The sequence below is a fragment of the Molossus molossus genome, unplaced genomic scaffold (genome assembly GCF_014108415.1).
Source record: "Molossus molossus isolate mMolMol1 unplaced genomic scaffold, mMolMol1.p scaffold_m16_p_4, whole genome shotgun sequence".
In the NCBI taxonomy this organism is placed as follows: Eukaryota; Metazoa; Chordata; class Mammalia; order Chiroptera; family Molossidae; genus Molossus; species Molossus molossus.
The window spans coordinates 75,762,203-75,775,680 of NW_023425377.1; positions in this window are offsets into that span (position 1 = coordinate 75,762,203).

Sequence of the window (13,478 nt, forward strand, 5' to 3'; positions counted from 1 at the left end):
AAGTTCATAGCACCACAGGTATACCTGAAGAAATAAGAAAAATTTCTAATTGACTTTCTAATCCTACAACTTAAAGAACTAGAAAGTAAACAAAGAGAAAAATCCAGAGAAAGTAAAAGGAAAGAAATAGTAAAGGTCAGAGCAGAAATAAACGACATAGAAACTAAAAAAACAATTTTAAAAAATCAGTGAAACAAAGAGCTGGTTCTTTGAAGATAAACCAACATTGATGGACCCTTAACCAGACTCACCAAGAAACAAAAAGAAAAGACTCAAATAAACAAAATCAAAAATGAAAGAGGAGAAATAATAACTGACACTATAGAAATACAAAGGATCATTAAAAAATACTATGAACAATTATACGCCAACAAATTGTACAATCTAGGTGAAATGAAAAAATTTCTAGAGATGCACAGTTTCCCAAAACTAAACTGGGAAGATATATAAAACTGGAACAGACCAATAACAAATTAGTAAATTGGAGATGTAATTAAGAAACTTCCAGCAAACAAAAGCCCAGTCCCTGAGGGCTTCACAGGAGAGATTTACCAAACATTCAAAGATCTAACACCCATTCTTCTCAAAATATTCTAAAAAAATTCAAGGAGATGGAAGACTTCCAAACTCATTTTATGAAGACAGCATGATTCTAATTCAAAAACCTGATAAAGAGTACAAAGAAAAAAACTACAGGCCAATATCCCTGATGAACATAGATGCCAAAATCCTTGACAAAATATTAGCAAATGGGACCCAGCAATACATCAAAAAAATTATACATCATGACCAAGTGGGATTCATCCCAGAGATGCAAGGTTGTACAATATTTGCAAATCAATAAATGTGATACACCACATAAACAAAATGAAAGATAAAAATCATGTAATCATATCAATAGATGCTGAAAAAGTATTCTACAAAATCCAGCACCCATTTCTGATAAAAACGCTTAGCAATCTGGAAATAGAGAGATCATATTTCAACATAATTAAGGTCATATATGAAAAACCTACAGTCAACATCATGCTCAATGGGCAAAAACTAAAAGCATTTCCCGTAAGAACAGAAACAAGACAGGGATGACCACTTTCACCACTCTTATTCAACATAGTACTGGAAGTCTTAGCCACAGAAATTAGACAAGAAGAAAAAATTAATTTGATCCAATTGGAAAGGAGGAAGTGAAACTGTCATTATTTGCAGATGACATGGTATTGTACATAGAAAATCACAAAGACTCCATAAAAAATATACTAGATTTAATAAATGAATTTAGCAATGTAGCAGGATACAAAATTAACATCAAGAAATTGTCAGCATTCTTATACACCAACAAGGAACTCACAGAAAGAGAAACTAAAAAAAAATCTCATGTACCATTGCAGCAAAAAAAACAAAAAAACAAAAAACTAAGATACCTAGGTATAAACTTAATCAAAGAATGGACCTGTTCTCAGAAAACTACAGGACATTGAAAAAAGTAACAGAGGAAGATATAAAAAAGTGGAAGTATATACCTTGTTCATCGAATGGAATAATCAACATCATTAAAATTTCTATACTACCCAAAACAATCTATAGATTCAACGCAATCTCCATTAAAATACCAACAACATATTTCATGGAACTAGACCAAATACTCCAAAAGTTTATATGGAACCAAAAAAGGCCCTGAATAGCCACAGCAATCTTGAAAAAGAAGAACAAAGTAGGAGGGATCACAATGCCGCATGTCAGGTTATATTAAAAAAACAACATTGTAATCAAAACAGCCTGGTACTGGCACAAGAACAGGCAGATAGATCAATAGACAAAGCAAAGAACCCAGAAATTGACCCAAGACATTATGCTCAATTAATATTTGACAATGGTGGCAATAACATACAATGGATTAAAGGCAGCCTCTTTAATAAATGGTGTTGGGAAAATTGGACAGCTACATGCAAAAAAAAATAATAATAAAGCTAGATCGCCAACTTATACCATACACAAGAATAAACTCAAAAAGGGATAAAAGACTTGAATGTGACTTGTGAATCCATAAAACTCCTAGAAAAAAATGTAGGCAACAAAATTTCAGACATCATACGCAGCAGAATTTTCAATGGTACAATGCCAAAGGCAAGAGAAACAAAGGAAGAAAATGAATAAATGGGACTACCTCAAACTAAAAAGCTTCTGCACAGCAAAAGTAACAACCATGAAAATGGAAAAGGGAACCCACTATATGAGACAGCATAATTGCCAATGATACATCAGATAAGCAGCTAATTTCCAAAATATATAGAGTACTCATACAGCTCAAAAGGAAGACAAAGAATACAATTAAAAAATGGACAGAGGACCTAAATAGACACCTCTCCAAACAGGACGTACAAATGGCTAAGAGACATATGAAACAACGCTCAACGTCACTAGTCATCACAGAGATGCAAATAAATTGACCATGAGGTACCACCTCACACCTGCCAGAATAACTTCCTTCAACAAATCATCAAATAACAAGTGCTGGCAAGGGTGTGGAGAAAAGGGACTCTAATACACTGCTGGTGGGAATTAGACTGGTGCAGCCACTATAAAAATAATATAGTGTTTCCTCAGACAATTAAAAATTGAACTGCCATTTGACCCAATAATTCCACTTCTAGGGATATATTCTAAGAAGCCTGAAACACCCATCAGAAAGAATATATCTACCCCTATGTTCATAGCATCACTACAATTGCTGAGATCTGAAAGAGCCCAAGTGTCCATCAATAGATAAATTGATAAAAAAGCCATGGTACATATATGCAATGGAATACTATGCAGCTATAAGAAAGATCTCTTATTCTTTGAAATGACATGGAGGGTCCTGGAGAGTATTATGCTAAGTGAAAAAAGCCACTCAGAGAAGGACAAATATCACATGATCTCACTTATTTGTGGAATATAATGAACAAAATAAGCTGATGAACAAAATAGATCAAGAGACATAGTAGAGTACAGACTAACAAATTCCAGAAGAAGGGATCAGGGTGGAGGGAAGAGATAAACCAAATAAATTATATGCGGGTATGCATAATAAATGGACATAGACAACAATTCTGGGGTGGGGTGGGGTGAGGTGGAGTGGGGAGGAGGGTGTCAATTAGGGAAAAAAGACAAACATCTGTAACAAAAATAAATTAATAAAAATTGCAAGTCTAAGAAAAAAAAAACAAGTCCATGAATAGAATAAAAAGTAATTTAAGAGAGATGTGAGATCACATTTTTTTGAGGAATAAATTGGGGATAGGTATCATTTTCTTTTTAACAACTTTGTTGAGATAGAGTTTATGTATCATACATTTGCTCACTGAAAGTGCACAATTCAATGGTTTTTAATGTAGTCACAGAACTGTGTAACATTACCAGAATCAATGTATTTAAGTTAACTTTTTGTTGTTGACACTAATAGAGATGTCCCTTATTTTACCCCCATATTCTCCTTCCACTCGACCTTCATCCCTTTCCAGGCCTACACTATTGTCTGTGTCCGTGGCCTATGCATATATGTATATAAGTTCTTTTGTTAGCCTCTTTCTATACCTCCCCCTTCACTCCCTTCAGAAATCCGTCAGTAAGTTCCATGAATCCATGCCTCTGGACGTATTATGCTCTTCAGTTTATTTTGTTCCTTAGATTGCACATATAAGTGAGATCATGTGATATTTGTCTTTCTCTGACTGGCTTATTTCACTTAGCATAATGGTCTCCAGGTCCATCACGCTATTGCAAAGGATAAGAGATCCTCATAATCCATTGCGTAAATATAATACAGCCTTTTTATCCACTAATCGACTGATGGGCACTTGAGCTGTTTCTAGATCTTAGCTATTGTAAATAATTCTGTTTTGAACAGGGGTGCATATATTCTTTCCGATTGGTGTTTCAGGATTCTTAGGCTATATTCCCAGAACTGGAATTGCTGGGTCAGATGGCAGTTCCATTTTTAATTTTTTGAGGAAACTCTATAGTGTTTTTCATAGTGGCTGCACCAATCTGCATTCCCACCTACAGTATACTAGGGTTCCCTTTTCCCCACATCCTCGCCAGCACTTGGTGTCTGTCGATTTATTGATGGTAGCCATTCTGACATGTGTGAGGTGATACCTCATTGTTATTTTAATTTGCATCTCTCTGATGATGAGTGATCTTGAGCATCTTTTCATGTGTCTATTGGCCATCTGTATGCTCTCCTTAAAGAAGTGTCTATTCAGGTCTGTTATACACTTTTTAAATTGGATTGTCTGTCTGCTTCTCATTTCATTATATGAGTTCTTTATATATTTTTGAAATTAACTCTATATCAGATATATCATTGGTGAATATTTTCTCCCATACAATGGGTTCATTTTTCATTTTGGTGATGAGTTCTTTTGCTTTGTCAAAATGTAGTTCCACCCTGGCCGGTTTGGCTCAGCGGTTAGAGCATCCGCCTGTGGTCCGGAGAGACACGGGTTTGGTTCCTGCTAAGGGCACGTACCTCGGTTGCAGTTTGTCCCCGGCCCTGGTTGGTCGTGCGGGTGGCAGCCACTCGATGTGTCCCTTTCACATCGATGTTTCCCTCTCTCTCTCTTCCTCTATCCCACTCCCACTGTCTGTGCAAAAAATGGAAAAATGTCCTCGGGTGAGGATTAAAAAAAAAAAAAATGTAGTCCCACTTGTTTAATGTTTTCTGTGTTTCTCTTATCCTACGAGATGTATCAGTGACAATTCTGCTACATGGGATGTCTGAGATTTTACTGCTATGTTTTCTTCTAGGATTTTTATGGTTTTATGACTTACATTTAAGCCTTGCATTCATTTTGAGTTTATTCTTATCTATGGTGTAAGTTGGTAATCTAGTTTCTCTTTTTTTGCATGTATTTGTCCAGTTTTCCCCATTTATTGAAGAGATTGTCTTTACTCCATTGTATGCTCTTGCCTCCTTTTTCAAATACTTATTGACAATAATTACATGGGTTGATTTCTGGGGTCTCTTTTCTGTTCTGTTTATCTATATGCCTGTTCTTGTGCCAGAACAAGGCTGTTTTGATTACAATGGCTTTATAGCATAGTTTGATATCTGATACTGTGATCCCTCCAATTTAGTTCTTCTTACTGAAGATTGCTGTGGCTATCTGGAGTATTTTTTGGTTCCACATAAACTTTTGAATACCTGCTTTTGATCTGTAAAATGTGCTGTTGGTATTTTAATAAAGATTGCATTGAATCTATAGATTGCTTTAGGGACTGTGGACATTTTAATTATGTTAATTTTTCCCATCCATGAACATGGTATATACTTCCACTTGCTTGTATCTTCCTCTCTATTTTTCAATTTTCTATAGTTTTCTGAATACAGGTCTTTTAATTCTTAGTTAAGTTTATTTATAGGTATATTATTTTGGTGGTGGTGTTGCAATGGTAAGTGAAGTTATTTTAAGCTTCTCTTTCTAAGAGTTTTTATTTGGTGTATAAAATTGCCATAGATTTCTGGATGTTACTTTTATTATCCTTCTACTTTCCTAAACTCATTAAATGTAGTAGTTTTTTTTTTGGTAAAATATTTAAGTTTTCTATGTACGATAGTATGTTACCTGCAAACAATGAGTTTTACTTCCTCCTTTCCAGTTTGGATGCCTTTTATTTCTCTTGTCTGATTGTTCTGGCTAGGACTTCCAGGACTATGTTGAATAGGAGTGAAAACTGACATCCCTATTTTGTCCTTGTTCTTAAAGTAAATGCTTTTAGTTTTTTCCCATTGAGTATGATATTAACTGTAGGTTTGTCATATATGCCCTTTATTATTTTGAAGTATAATCCCTCTATTCCCACTTTGCCAAGAGTTTTTACCAAAAATGGCTGCTGGATTTTGTTGAATTTTATTTGCCTCTATTGATATGATCCTGTGATTTTTAGTCTTCATTTTGTTATATGATGTGTCATATTTATTGATTTGAAAATATTGTACCAGTCTTGCATCCCCAGAATAAATCCCACTTGTTCATGGTGTATGATCTTTTTAATGTATTGCTGGATCCGATTTGCTAACATTCTGTTGAGAATTCTAGCATCTATATTCATCAGGTATATTGGCCAATAATTTTCTTCTTTTGCAGTTTATTTGTCTAGTTTTGTAATTAGGACAATGCTAGCCTTGTAAAAAAGAGTTTTGAAGTCTTCCATTGTTGTGAATTTTTTGGAATAGTTTCAGGAGGATAGGTATTAGTTCTTCTTTGAATATTTGGTAAAACTCATCTGTGAATCCATCTGGTCCAGGACTTTGGTTTTCTGGAAGTTTATTTGTTGTTGTTTTTTTATTTTTATTACTGTTTCAATTCCATTAGTTGTTATCAGCTTGTTCAGGTCTTATTCTTCCTGAATTAGTTTTGGAAGATTTTTGTTTCCAGGAATTTGTCCACTTTACCCAGCTTGTCCATTTTGGTGGCATATAGTTGTTCACAATACCTTCTCACAATCTTTTATATTTCTGTTGTGTCAGATGTTACTTTGCCTATTTAATTTCTGATTTTATTTATTTGGTTGCTCTTTCTTTGTTTCTTGATGAGTCTGGCTAAAGGTTCATTAATCAAACCAAAAACAAAATTAAAAAAAAAAAACAATAATAAAAATGATAACCACAGCAAGAAAGGCTTAAAAATATACTAAAAGATATGAGACCAAATGAATTAGAGGAGGGAAAAAAATAGAAACAAAATAAGAGAATATGAGAATATGAAAGAAACAGGAGACTAGAAATAGAATCAATATAAAAACTAAAATAAATAAAAAATAATGAAATAATAATAATTTTAAAAGTAATAATTACGAATAAAATAAAATATAGAATAGGAAAAGAAAATAAAGGAGAAAGTAAAATAAAATAAATTAAGTTAAAAATAAAAATTAAGGAAAGTAAAGAGAAAGAATCAAATAGACTAAAAGGAAAGATAGAAATAAGAGAATGTGAAAGAGAAAAGAGAAAGAAAAACAAAAGCAAACAAAAAACACCTTTGGATCTGCTATTAGTGGAGCTCACTGGATTTTGTTCTGATGTTATTGAATCTGGCCCCTTGGTGTATTTTTCCTGGACCTCCCAGGAAGTTCTCTGGTGCAAGTCAATGTGAGTCACCATCCCTGCCTGGCCTTGTGTAATCTGACTGTAGCCTGGATCCCCAAGTAGTCCAGCAGGCAGGGCCTCTGTAACCTAGAGGATGGGTCTGTATTGGGTCTCCCGCCTTGAATGTCCCTGCTATGAGCTGCTTTCCCTTCCCCCATGGAACTGGGCTCTGGGTGTGTATCCGGGTCCTGGTCAGTATATTTTAAAGAGACTTGCATCGGTGGTGGTTCTCATAGCTTGTAGCAGGGATGTGTGGGCACTTCCTTTCCTTCCAATGCCTCAGCTCTGCCTGAGTCACTGGCACCTCCTTGTCACATGCTTGTTTTTGTTTATTTGTTTATTTGCACTATTTTAACTACAGCATTTGGTGTCAACTTGACTAGAAACTTGACCCTTGGCATGGGCCTTCAAGAGCATATTTCCTGGCATTTATTAACCTTTCTCATTTGGGATTCTATTCCAATCTAAAGACCACCTCCAACCCACAGCCTGCCCCTGACATCTCAATTATATTTACCCAAAATATTTTTTTGAAGTTGCCCGACTCAGACTAAGAACCTCTGATTTTAGTTTGGTTTTCTCATTTTACATGAGAGGAAACAAAGTCACAAGAGCATAGTGCCTTTCTCAGGGTTACACATATAATCGGTAGCAGAGCCCACATATAATCAGCCCAATGTAGCTGAAATAATCAATCGCATAATAGTTTTGTTGCTGTTGTTGTTAAATGGAGATACAAGTTGATTCCTGAGCCTGTACTTCTAACTTAAGTGGAAGTTTGAACCAGACAAAGAACTCCTGCCAATTAATGGTTCTGTAGTAAATAAAGTAGAATTTGTGGCTCTGAAACATATATGATGCCATAACAATATCTTTATATGTTACTGTTGTCAGAGAATCAGTGGCTGCTCTTTTGTGAGCATGCCTGTCTTCTTCCAAACAGAGTACTTTTGGACATTGTATCAGTTAGCCTTTACTGGGTAACAAACTATCATAAAATGTTAGTTGCTTAAAACAATGCTGATTTATCTAACATTTGATTCTTTGGGTTGGGCATTTAGGCTAAGTTCTGCTTGGTGGTTCTTCTGCTAGTCTTGCTCAGGGTCACTCATGGAGCTGCAGTTAGCTGGTTGGTTGACTTGAGCTGAATGATGCTGAAAAACTTCATGCATATGTTGGGCAGTTGCAGGCTGTCAGCTGGGGTCCCTTGGTTTTTCCCCATGGCCTCTCCAGCAAACTAGCTTGAGCTCATTCCCGTGGTGGTAGCAGGTTTGTCAGAAAAAGTGGAGAGGAAAAGCCTCAATGCACAAGCCCTTCTGAAGCTTTCACTTGTGTCATGTTTGCTAATGTTTCATTGGCCAAAACAACTCACATGGTCAAACCCAGATCAAGGAGGAAGAGAAATAGAAGTCATATTTTACTAAGGAAGGTGCCAAATATTGTGGCTATTTTTTTTTCCTCTCAATTTTCCACATATGTTTATCAGTTTAAAACTTAAATGGTTTTGGCTGTAAGGGGTGTTTTGACTTATCAGAAAAAGAGAACTTATAATGAGAGATTGTAACCTCCAGACTAGCCCACCAATCTAGTTGTGAAAAGTGACCTCTTTTATATGGCACAATTGCATTTCTTTGTTGTGGGGTTCTCTTCCTCACCCATCTGCACTCCCCCCATCATTTATTTTCCCATTCCCAATCTCCCCAACTTTCAGTTTCCTTCTGAAATATACAGACCATTGTGGGCTAGCCTGTGAATTCTATAGTTTTCCCTGCATTTTTCTCAGAAGAACCTGCTGTCCAGAAATGGATGGGATGGTCTCAGTCATCCTCTTGTCTGATACCATGGTGATTTAGGAATTGTCTCTCTCTGTTTTCTTAGCTTAAGATATGGCCCACTGGCAAGATGGGCTCACATCTGTCTTATCTACCACTTGCCTTTGAACAGTGCCTGGCATGTGGCTAACACTCAGTAAAAATTTTCCAGTGAATGAATGTCCACAGGCAGAACCCAAGCCCTGTCTAAGTGTTTACACCTCTGAGGGTGTTCAGTAGTGAGCCATCCTAATGGCCCCTTCCCGATGCCCACCATCCTTCAGCCTTTCTGTAACTCTGAGTACAACCCCTTAGTGACAATTGATCATCTTCCCACAATGTCCACAGACTCCCCCAGGATGAGCTTTCCTGCCTCCACCAATGGAAACCTGCACTTAACCCTGGATGTGACCTTTGCATCAATGGCTCACAACAAAATTATTTTGTGGGAGATATCAACCAGTTTTATTGTGGAATGTGAGCATGCAAGTGTTTGATTCTAAGTTGGTTCATGTGTGTTTGGAGCCAGAACAAAGATATCTTTGAGAGGCATCATTCAAGTCTGAGACCAGGTCAATTTGTACATTTATATTGACTACTTTCCAGCAGAGGACAAGTCAAGGGTCTTATTCTATCAAAGTCAGTCTACTAAGATGAGATTGAATGTCAAGATTGATTCAATGTCAAGGTGACTTGTTCTAACAAAGGAGCTGGCCAACAATCAGTGTTTACCTGTGTGGTGTCTATGTGGGTGTGGCAGCCAGAATAATGCCTGCCTCCCACAATTATGCGCATCCTAATCTCAGGAACCTTGAATATGTTCCCTCACATACTTATCACAAAAGCGACTCTGCAGATGTGATAAAGTTTACTGATTTTGAGATAAAAGATAACCCATGATTACCTGGACGAATTCATCTAATCACAAGGCCCTTAAAATCAGAGAAGGAAGAGGAGGGGAGACTTGAAGAGTGAGAGGAACTTGACCTGCTGCTGTAGGCTTTAAAGATGAGGAAGAGGGCTGTGAGCCAAAACACGTGGGCTCCTGGAGAAGCTGGGAATGGCCCTCAGCTGACAGCCAGCAAGGAAACAGGGACCTCAGTCCTACAACCACAGAGAAGTGAAATCTACCAACAACCTGAGTGTGCAAGAGAATACATCCTCCCCAGGTAACTTCATAAAGGAACACAGCCTATGGATGCCTTTTTAGCCTGGCCATCCCTGTGTGGAACTGCTGACCTCCAGAACTGTAAGATAATACGTTAGTGTTGTTTAAGCTTCAGAGTTTGTAGTAATTTTTCATGGCAGCCGCAGGAAGCTAATACAATGTGGAAATAACTCTCTCCCTTTCCTCAACAGAACAGTTTCAAGCCCACCTGTTGAAGGCAGTATGTCACTCTGTGAGTGGCTGAGGGTTTACTGTGGGTGCCCAGGTATTCAGTTGTGGACAGCAAGTGGAAACTATGGACAACTGAGTCTGTGAACACTGTCATTTCCTGTCCTCTCTTCCCCCTGCCTGTTACCTGGAGATCTGGAGGTTGGGTGGGGCCTGCTCTGTGTCTTCCAAACCTTGTTCTCCAAGAAGCTCTGGTGGGCAGAGCCCACTGGTGTATTTGAGAACTAAGGCCCAGAAGACAGGGCACCAGAGGAGGGGCCCAGGTGACTGCACAGGGACACCACTCCCTCACCCCTCTACTCCCATGATAAGGCCCAGAAGGAGCAGAACTTGTATATGCTGTCTGATCCATGAGAAAACCTCATCAGCCAGGACCAGGTGGACCATACTGAATTCTGAGGAGTCAAGCCTGACTCTTCCCCATCTGACTAGTATATATATTTCTGTTAAACAATTGAGTCAGGCAATTGCAGAGGCTGGCAAGTTTGAAATGTGCAGAGCAGGTTGGAAACCTGGGAGGGAATTAATGCTGCAGTCTTGAGGCAGACTTTCGTCTTCTTGGGGGAAATCTCAGTTTTTGCTCTTAGATTCTTCAACTGATTGAATGAGGCCCACCCACATTATCCAGGGTAATCTGAATTACTTAAAGGAAACTGATCAAAGATGTGAACCATGTCTACAAAATGCCTTCACAGCAACACTTAGTGTTTAACTGAATAATGGGGATGATCACCTAATTAAGTTGACACATAAAACTAACCTTCATATCTCCCTCTCTCTTCTCTGGCTGGGTATGGAAGACTCTGGGTAGAGGAAGACCAGGGTGATGGACCCTCTCGGACTCACACCTGCTGTGTAGATTGGTTCTGTCCTGGTATCTTGGGGTTCTTCCAGAACTGGAGGGGGTATTTCTTACACTAAGGAGAAAGACTCCGGGAGTCCCCAAACAGTAAGTCCTAAATTGCCAAGATAAACTCAGCTTCTCTCCTGTGTGAGCTGCCTCATTCATCCCAAGGGCAGGAGGTGAGGATGGGACCTGGGAGCAGGTGGGTCACTGGGGACGTCAATTAGAACAAAGTCCCCAAACCAACCCCTGAAAAGGTGAGGCTGGTTTCCCCACTTCTCCTCTCTGAAATCAACTTGATGTGGAGCTTGGAGGCTGGGGCAGAGTGGTGGAAAATGAGGCAAGGTGGATGGCTCTCAGCACAGAACCCAGGAGGCCAGGCAAGGTGACTCTCTGGCCATGTTCCCCCCATCTTCAGTTGCGATTGGCTCCAGCCCCAACTTATCTTTTTGACCATAGTGATTGGCTCCGGAGTGGGCATGTAACTCACTCAGAGCCAGTGAGGAGCAAGGAGAATTGCTGGGGATTCTGGGACAGCACATTTTCTTTAATTTTTTCCCCTTTCGGTGCAACTGGAAGAGATCCTTCCCTACCTCAAACTGGCCCTAGATTCTATGGTTTGAGGGTGGGAGAAATGGCAATGACCATTTTGTGGACCACAGGATTGGGACTGAGGCTTTAGCTGCTGTGAAGCCAGAATGTAAAGTCCAGGCAGCCTGTGATGGCAGAGGGAAGACACCAGATCCTTGGTGATAGTATGTGAGTACCTAGATCAAACCTCACTTGAAACTGTAAGGCTTTCAGTTATGTGAGTCCATATGTATTGTGATCGTTAAGATAACGGTATGTGACAGTAAGTGACCTTTACCACCTGCCAGACTCTTATTCTAATCAGTTGACATTTATTAACCTGTGTAATTCTTCCAACAACCCTCTGAGGTACATAATGTTATTATCCTCATTGCACAGGTGAGGAAACTGGGGCACAGACAGGTAAAGCAATCTTCCCAAGACCACATAGCTGGGGTGAGCATAGCCAGGATTTCTGGACCCTTCGTCCTGAATGAGATCCTCTTTCCTGCTTTTGTTATTTACATGCAAAAGGAACCTGACTAATTCTAGGTGATACCAGAGGCTGCACAACAAGAGAGAGGGAATTAGAGTCACTTCTCCTTTGCCTAGAACCTTTAATGGCTCCCTGAGACCCTGCATAATTCAGCACCCACTGCCATCTCCCACCTCATCTCCCACTGCCCTCCCTTCCAACCCCTCAAGTGGCCTCCCTGCTCCTAAAACTTGCCAAACTTATTCCTGCCTCAGGGCCTTTGCTCTTGCTGTTTCCCCTGCCTAAAATGCTCTTCCTCTTCTCCTCCTGGTTAACCTTCCCATGTGCTTAGGGAAGTGGTTCCTCACCACTGTCCTCTAGACCCCAGTCCAGCCCAGTAAATCCCAGATGTCAAGAACACACACCCTGCAGGTAGTCTGCCTGGGTTTAGGCAGTTCCACCCCTTCCTTGCCATTCTCTTGTTTCCTCTGCACCTCGGTTTCCTCATCTGTGAAATGAGGTAGTAATAGTACGCGGCTCATAGCTTTGGGTAGGGAATAAAGGAGGTTGTTATGTGTAAAGTTCTAAAAACAGTGCTGGATACTTAATAGTCACATGGGCAGCAAATTATAACCATTAGTATTTATTATTGTTATTATTATTATTTACTTTTCTATGATTACTTGAAGATTTATGTGTGTTCATTAAAACAGTGAAGCATTTTAAACTATGAAATACAATAATTTCCATTGTCAAGTGTAAATATGAGTTCATACATAAACTGAATTTAAATAATATCTTTAAAATAAAAATATTCTTTTATTTATTATTTTATTTTTGACTTTGTTGAGCTATAATTGAGAAACAAAATTGTAAGATATGTAAAGTATGCACGACATTCTTTTAAAATTGTTCCTTTTTAATATTTATTTATTTATCATTTATTGTTGTTAATACTCCCTTGAGGTTATTTTCCCATTGATTTTTAGATAGAGTGGAAGGGAGGTGGGGAGAGAAAGAGAGAGAAACATCCATGTGAGAGAGACACATCAGTTGGTTGCCTCCCACACCACTCTGACTGAGACCAGGGATCAAACCTGCAAACCAGGTACATGCCCTTGAATCGGAATCAAACATTAGACCCTTTGGTCTGCTGAGCCAAACCAGCCAGGATAAATTGTTCATTGCTTTAGTATTAAAGAACAAATAAAAATAAGATGTTTCATCCATGGTATGACTTAGTGGTTTCCCAA